Here is a 7,781-nt window from a genome sequence, read left to right on the forward strand (position 1 = left end):
AAAAAAGAGAAATACTCACCAACCAATCACTTACCTGCTCCCTGGTGACGTCACACTCTGATTACTTTTTACCTCTCCCCCGCTGCTGAGTTGGTATGCCTCAACTCCCTGCTCCGTGCTCCGACTGGTCTCGGGCCTCGCTGGTCGCCGGTTTTTATACCGGGCTCCTCACCTCCCTGCTCCGTGCTCCGACTGGTCTCGGGCCTCGCTGGTCGCCGGTTTTTATACCGGGCTCCTCACCTCCCTGCTCTGTGTTCCGACTGGTCTCGGGCCTCGCTGGTCGCCGGATTTTATACCGGGCTCCTCACCTCCCTGCTCCGTGCTCCGACAGGTCTCGGGCCTCGCTGGTCGCCGGTTTTTATACCGGGCTCTCAAGGGATCGGAGGACCCGGTTTAATGTCTTACGAGAAAGACGGAGGCACCAAAAGTGCAGCACAACCTCAGTACCGCACTGCAGTGTCAGCCTGGATTATGTGTTCAAGTCTCTGGAGTGGTGCTTGACTTTGCTGCCGCTGACCCACGGCTAACACCTACACTCAGTTCATTTGGCTGGAGAGAAATGACGGAGATAAAGGGAAAAATTATAATGGAGTAAACCTTCAATTTGTCGTCCAACAGAAAAGCGGGCATCGTAATCCGCCGCCTGTTATAGAAACAGTCCGATTTATGTTGCCATCGATTTCATAAGCATTGAACATCAGGCCTTTCTATAATGGAATGGGTCGTGGTCAGTTGTTAATCACTCTGGGTCTGTTTAAACCGGGCGTGCTCACAGTCCCGGATCATTCTGTGTCTGTTTAAAATGGCAGAGCTCAGAGGCCCGGATCATTCCGTTTTTTTAAAAGTAGAGCGATTTCAGCTTTCATGACGGAGGTGTTGAGTTTAACTAAATGCAGGGGGGCTTGTCCGGGATTTGAACCCGAACCTCTCACACTTTAAACCACAGAATTCTCTAAGCGAGAATCATACCCATAGACCAAGGAGCCGCTGATGTTTTGCTTCAAGTTGCATTGCGATTCCCTGCGCTGGTGCAAACCCAGCTCGCAGAAGTCCTGTTCATTCAGTTATAATGTTTATCCTCTCCTCAATCCGCTTGTTTTTGCGAACAGTTTCCTTGAATCTGCTCACAATTCTCCACATAAAAAGGAGCTTACCAACATCAGCGGCCGCGTGGCCTAATGGATAAGGCGTCTGACTTCGGCTGCGAGTGTTTTAGTTATCAGAAGATTGCAGGTTCGAATCCTGCCGCGGTCGTTTAATTAACTGGGCGACAATTTTTATGTTTTGAATCTAGCTTCAATCCGACCATTTTTGACAGTCCCTCAACTGAAGCAGCGGAAGGCCTTTTGCTTACATTAAGCTGATTGTACATTTTCAACATTGTAGATCTGTGTGCACGGGCAGGATAAGCGGTGAAGTGGACTTTCTTTCAGGATATTTCTGCTTAGATGCAAAAAGCAGGAAATGGAATGGCTGAGAGCAGTGTATGGTGGAGACGAGGTGGCCGACAGGCTAAGGCGATGGACTATTTATCCATTGCCGACCTGTATGTGAGGGTTAGGATCCCACCCTCGTCGTTAATTACGTTTGAAACTGCTGTACTTTCCGAGCATTTAACTAAACCTTGCCTAAAATAAGCTTTCAAATGCAATTTCGTCAGGATCGCCCTGGTGCTCCTGGTCTGTGCCACATGCATTACTCATATCTTGTTAAAATTGAAAGACACCACTGCAATTCTTCAAATTCTTGAATGAAGGTGGAGCAGTGATCGGGTTTCGGAGATTGTCGAACTCCTCCTTTCTTCTGCTGAGATTGTCACCGAATGAAAGAATAGCGGGACCAGAGGCAAATGATTAGGGAGCAGAAACATAAATTTCTCCTTTAGGAGGCAATGTAATTTCAAAAATATTTATCAACCCTAATGAAGAGGTTTTCTGTTTTAGTGTCTTTGGTTGAGATATAAATAATGGGCGAGAAATCCTCGTTCTTTCCGGCATACTCTCAAGGGATCGGAGGACCCGGTTTAACGTCTTACTAGAAAGACGGAGGCACCAACAGTGCAGCACTACCTCAGTAGCGCACTGGAGTGTCAGCCTGGATTATGTGCTCAAGTCTGTGGAGTGGTGCTTGACTTTGCTGCCGCTGAGCCACGGCTGACACCTGCACTCAGTTCATTTGGCTGGAGTGAAATGACGGAGATAAAGGGAAAAATTATAATGGAGTAAACCTTCAATTTGTCATCCACCAGAAAAGCGGGCATCGTAATCGGCCGCCTGTTATAGAAACAGTCCGATTTATGTTGCCATCGATTTCATAAGCATTGAAAATCAGGCCTGTCTTTAATGGAGTGGGTCGTGGTCAGTTGTTAATCACTCTGGGTCTGTTTAAACCGGGAGTGCTCACAGTCCCGGATCATTCTGTGTCTGTTTAAAATGGCAGAGCTCAGAGGCCCGGGTCATTCCATTTTTTTAAAAGTAGAGCGATTTCAGCATTCATGACGGAGGTCATATAGTCATAGAGTCATAGATTTACACAGCACAGAAAGAGGCCCTTCGGCCCATCGTGTCTGCGCCGTCCATCAATCCCTGTCCAGTCTAATCCCATTTTCCAGCATTTTGTCCATAGCCTTGTATGCAATGGCATTTCAAGTGCTCATCCAAATGCTTCTTGAATGTTATGAGGGTTCCTGCCTCTACCACCCTTTCAGGCAGTGAGTTACAGATTCCAACCACCCTCTCGCTGAAAAAGTTCCTCCTCAAATCCCCTCTAAACATCCTGCCCCTTACCTTGAATCTATGCCCCCTTGTTATTGACCCCCCTACTAAGGGGAAAAGATTCTCTTTATCTACCCTATCTATGCCCCTCATCATTTTGTACACCTCAATCAGATCCCCCCTCAGCCTTCTTTGCTCCAAGGAAAACAACCCCAGCCTGTTTAGTCTTTCTTCATAGCTGAGGTGCTCCATCCCAGGTAACATCCTGGTGAATCATCTCTGCACCCTCTCCAAAGCAATCACATCCTTCCTATAGTGAGGCAACCAGAACTGCTCGCAGTAATCCAGCTGTGGCCTCACCAGCGTTTTGTACAGCTCCATCAGCACCTCCATTCTCTTATATTCTATGCCTCGGCTAATGAAGGCAAGTATCCCATATGCCTTTTTAACCACCTTATCTGCCTGTTCCGCTGCCTTCAGGGATCTATGTACATGTACACCAAGGTCCCTCTGACCCTCTGTACTTCCTAGGGTCCTACCACTCATTCTGTATTCCCTTGCCTTATTTGTCCGTCCAAAATGCATCACCTCGCACTTTTCAGGGTTAAATTCCATTTGCCACATTTCCGCCCATCTGACCAACCCGTTTATATCGTCCTGTAGCCTGAGGCTTTCCTCCTTGCAATTTAACACCCCACGAATTTTCGTGTCATCTGCGAACTTACTGATCATACCTTTTACATTCTCATCCAAATCATATTTATGTAGATCACAAACAGCAAGGGACCCAGGCACCGATCCCTGAGGTATCCCACTGGACACAGGCTTCCAGTCACAAAAGCAACCTTTGACCATCAAACCGCTAGTACCTCCTCCCTCTCGATGCTAATATTTTCAAGTATGTCACAGTCCCGTTGCCCGATTTCTATGTCTACATCGTCTTTCTCCATAGTGAACACAGATGCAAAAAATTCATTTAAAACCCCGCCTACATCATCTGACTCTACACACAGATTACCACTTTGGTCCCTAATGGGCCCTACCCTTTCCCTGGTTATCCTCTTGCCCTTAATATACTTATAAAACATCTTAGGATTTTCCTTTATTTTGCTCGCCAGTGTTATTTCATGGCCCCAATCGCCCTCCTAATTTCTTTTTTAAGTATGCCCCTGCACGTTTTATACGGTCTAGGGCTTCCTCCGTCTTTAGCCTTTTGTAACTGCCAGAAGCCCCCCTTTTTTTCCTAATGCATTTTTGTATATCCCTTGTCATCCAAGGTTCGTTTTGAATCTAGCTTCAATCCGACCATTTTTGACAGTTCCTCAACTGAAGCAGCGGAAGGCCTTTTGCTTACATTAAGCTGATTGTACATTTTCAACATTGTAGATCTGTGTGCACGGGCAGGATAAGCGGTAAAGTGGACTTTCTTTCAGGGTATTTCTGCTTAGATGCAAAAAGCAGGAAATGGCATGGCTGAGAGCAGTGTATGGTGGAGACGAGGTGGCCGACAGGCTAAGGCGATGGACTGTTTACCCATTGCTGATCTGTACGTGAGGATTCGGATCCCATCCTCGTCGTTACTTACGTTTGAAACTGGTATACTTTCCGAGCATTTAACTGAATCTTGCCTAAAATAAGCTTTCAAATGCAATTTCGTCAGAATCCTCCTGGTCTGTGCCCCATGCATTACTCATATCTTGTTAAAATTAAAAGAGACCACTGCAATTCTTCAAATTGTCTTGAATGAAGTTGGAGCAGTGATCGCGATTCGGAGATTGTCGAACTCCTCCTTTCTTCTGCTGAGATTGTCACCGAATGAAAGAGTAGAGGGACCAGAGGCAAATGATTAGGGCGCAGAAACATAAATTTCTCCTTTAGGAGGCAATGTAATTTCAAAAATATTTATCAACCCTAATGAAGAGATTTCCTGTTTTAGTGTCTTTGGTTGAGACATAAATAATGGGCGAGAAATCCTCGTTCTTTCCGTCATACTCTCAAGGGATTGGAGGACCCGGTTTAACGTCTTACTAGAAAGTCGGAGGCACCAACAGTGCAGCACTACCTCAGTACCGCACTGGAGTGTCAGCCTGGATTATGTGCTCAAGTCTGTGGAGTGGTGCTTGACTTTGCTGCCGCTGAGCCACGGCTGACACCTACACTCAGTTCATTTGGCTGGAGAGAAATGACGGAGATAAAGGGAAAAATTATAATGGAGTAAACCTTCAATTTGTCGTCCAACAGAAAAGCGGATATCGTAATCGGCCGCCTGTTATAGAAACAGTCCGATTTATGTTGCCATCGATTTCATAAGCATTGAAAATCAGGCCTGTCTATAATGGAATGGGTCGTGGTCAGTTGTTAATCACTCTGGGTCTATTTAAAACGGGAGTACTCACAATCCCGGATCATTCTGTGTCTGTTTAAAATGGCAGAGCTCACAGCCCCGGATCATTCCATTTTTTTTGAAGTAGAGCGATTTCAGCTTTCATGGCCGAGGTGTTGAGTTTAACTAAATGCGGCGGGGCTCGTCTGGGATTTAGAACCCGGAACCTCTTGCATTTTAAGCCACAGAAATTTCCTAAGCAAGAATCATACCCCTAGACCAACGAGCACGCTGATGTTTTGCTGCAAGTTGCATTGCGATTCCCTGCGCTGGTGCAAACCCAGCTCGCAGAAGTTCTGTTCATTCAGTGAAAATGCTTATCTTCTCCTCAATCCGCTTCTATTTGCGAACAGCTTCCTTGAATCTGCTCACAATTCTCCCCATAAAAAGAGGCGCAGCGATGTCGGCGGCCGCGTGGCCTAATGGATAAGGCATCTGACTTCGGTTGCAAGTCTCTCAGTTATCAGAAGATTGCAGGTTCGAGTCCTGCCGCGGTCGTTTAATTAACTGGGCAACAATTTTTATGTTTTGAAGCTAGCTTCAATCCGACCATTTTTGACAGTCCCTCAACTGAAGCAGCGGAAGGCCTTTTGCTTACATTAAGCAGATTGTACTTTTTCAACATTGTAGATCTGTGTGCACGGGCAGGATAAGCGGGAAGTGGACTTTCCTTCAGGGTATTTCTGCTTAGATGCAAAGAGCAGGAAATGGAATGGCTGAGAGCATTGTGTGGTTGAGACGAGGTGGCCCAGAGGTTAAGGCGATGGACTCTTAATCTATTGCCGATCCATACGCGAGGGTTCAGATTCCATCCTCGTCGTTATTACGTTTGATACTGGTACACTTTCCGAGAATTTAACTGAATCTTGCCTAAAATAAGCTTTCAAATGCAATTTCGTCAGAATCGCCCTGGTGCTCCTGGTCTGTGCCCCATGCATTGATCATATCTGGTTAAAATTAAAAGAGACCACTGCAATTCTTCAACTTCTTGAATGAAGGTGGAGCAGTGATTGCGATTCGGAGATTGTCGAACTCCTCCTTTCTTCTGCTAAGATTGTCACCGAATGAAAGAGTAGCGGGACCAGAGGCAAATGGTTAGGGAGCAGAAACATAAATTTCTCCTTTAGGAGGCAATGTAATTTCAAAAATATTTATCAACCTTAATGATGAGATTTTCTGTTTTAGTGTCTTTGGTTGAGATATAAATAATGGGCGAGATATCCTCGTTCTTTTCGGCATACTCTCATGGGATCGGAGGGCCCGGTTTAACGTCTTACTAGAAAGACGGAGGCACCAACAGTGCAGCACTTCCTCAGTACTGCACTGGAGTGTCAGCCTGGATTATGTGCTCAGGTCTCTGGAGTGGTGCTTGACTTTGCTGCCGCTGAGCCACGGCTGACACCTACACTCAGTTCATTTGGCTGGAGAGAAATGACGGAGATAAAGGGAAAAATTTTAATGGAGTATACCTTCAATTTGTCGTCCAACAGAAAAGCGGATATCATAATCGGCCGCCTGTTATAGAAACAGTCCGATTTATGTTGCCATCGATTTCATAAGCATTGAAAATCAGGCCAGTCTATAATGGAATGGGTCGTGGTCAGTTGTTAATCACTCTGGGTCTATTTAAAACGGGAGTGCTCACAATCTCGGATCATTCTGTGTCTGTTTAAAATGGCAGAGCTCACAGCCCCTGTGGTGTATGTGCCTTTAAGAGCAATTATGGTGTTTGTGCCTTTAAGAGCCCCAGGTGTGCGTAATGCCGGTAATTGCCACTTGGGCTATATAAGCCTGTGTATTGTGTATATCCTTCAGAAACACCCCCCCAGACTTGCTTAGTAAATACCTATGAACCAACTCCTGTCTTCAGTGTCTTTATCTACACACGGACACTACAGTGGTGACGAAGTGGAAACGGACTTACCTGCAATTCGGCAGCACCTCAAGGACATCGATTCCTCCAGCGTCCAGAAGACTCAAGGAAGTAAGAGAAACTGTGGTTTCACCAGCTGGCCAAGCTGGTGACAGGTACTGCGCTAATCCTTCCTGGGCGTCAGGCTGGAGTTCCAGCGGCGGGCTCTCCAGCTGAGACAGGCAGCGAAATCGGAGGCAAGCAATAACGGACTGGGAGGGTGCACTCGCGAGACGGCCGGCGCGGCAAGCAGGTCAGCGTTTAGACCTCCGTCGGGAACGAGTCTCCAACAGTGAATAAACGGAAACCACAGTAAAACAGCGTTGTTATCGGTAGCAGCGGCGGGAAAGCGCGGGAAGCGCCATATCGTTGCTACAGAGAGAAAAAGAAAAGCGCGGAAAGCGCCATATCTTTTCTGAAATGCCTAAATCTGGTAATATTGAGGCTTTTGATGGCGAAATAGAAGATTGGACCACATAACTGGAAAGAGTAGAGGTTTATTGCACTGCAAATGGAATAACAGATGAAAAAAAAGCTTCAGTACTTCTGAACTTAATGGGCGCGAAGACATACAGGCTGTTACAAAATTTAATCACTCCAGCCAAACCAAAGGACAAGACTTTTAAAGAAATTGTTGATACCCTGCAGGAGCATTTAAAACCAACACCGCTGCTGATAGCGGAACGATTCAAGTTCTTCAAGAGAAATCAACACAAGAATGAAAGTAACGCTGATTACCTAACCGAATTAAGAAAGCTATCAAAGTACTGCC

The 7,781-nt window shown here is 46.1% G+C and overlaps 2 non-coding genes across 2 annotated transcripts; both read left to right on the forward strand.

Moving 5' to 3' along the window:
* The first annotated feature begins 1,164 nt into the window (after positions 1-1,164).
* trnar-ucg (transfer RNA arginine (anticodon UCG)) lies at positions 1,165-1,254 on the forward strand. The gene is given in 2 exon segments: positions 1,165-1,201; positions 1,219-1,254. It is a non-coding gene; the product is annotated as a tRNA-Arg (tRNA).
* A 4,251-nt stretch (positions 1,255-5,505) lies between these two features.
* On the forward strand, positions 5,506-5,595 carry trnar-ucg (transfer RNA arginine (anticodon UCG)). Its single transcript is given in 2 exon segments — positions 5,506-5,542; positions 5,560-5,595. It is a non-coding gene; the product is annotated as a tRNA-Arg (tRNA).
* Positions 5,596-7,781: the final 2,186 nt, after the last annotated feature.

Source organism: Somniosus microcephalus, unplaced genomic scaffold (assembly GCF_052327205.1).
Source record: "Somniosus microcephalus isolate GS21.2 unplaced genomic scaffold, FLI_Smic_1.0 unresolved_chr1, whole genome shotgun sequence".
NCBI classification, from domain to species: domain Eukaryota; kingdom Metazoa; phylum Chordata; class Chondrichthyes; order Squaliformes; family Somniosidae; genus Somniosus; species Somniosus microcephalus.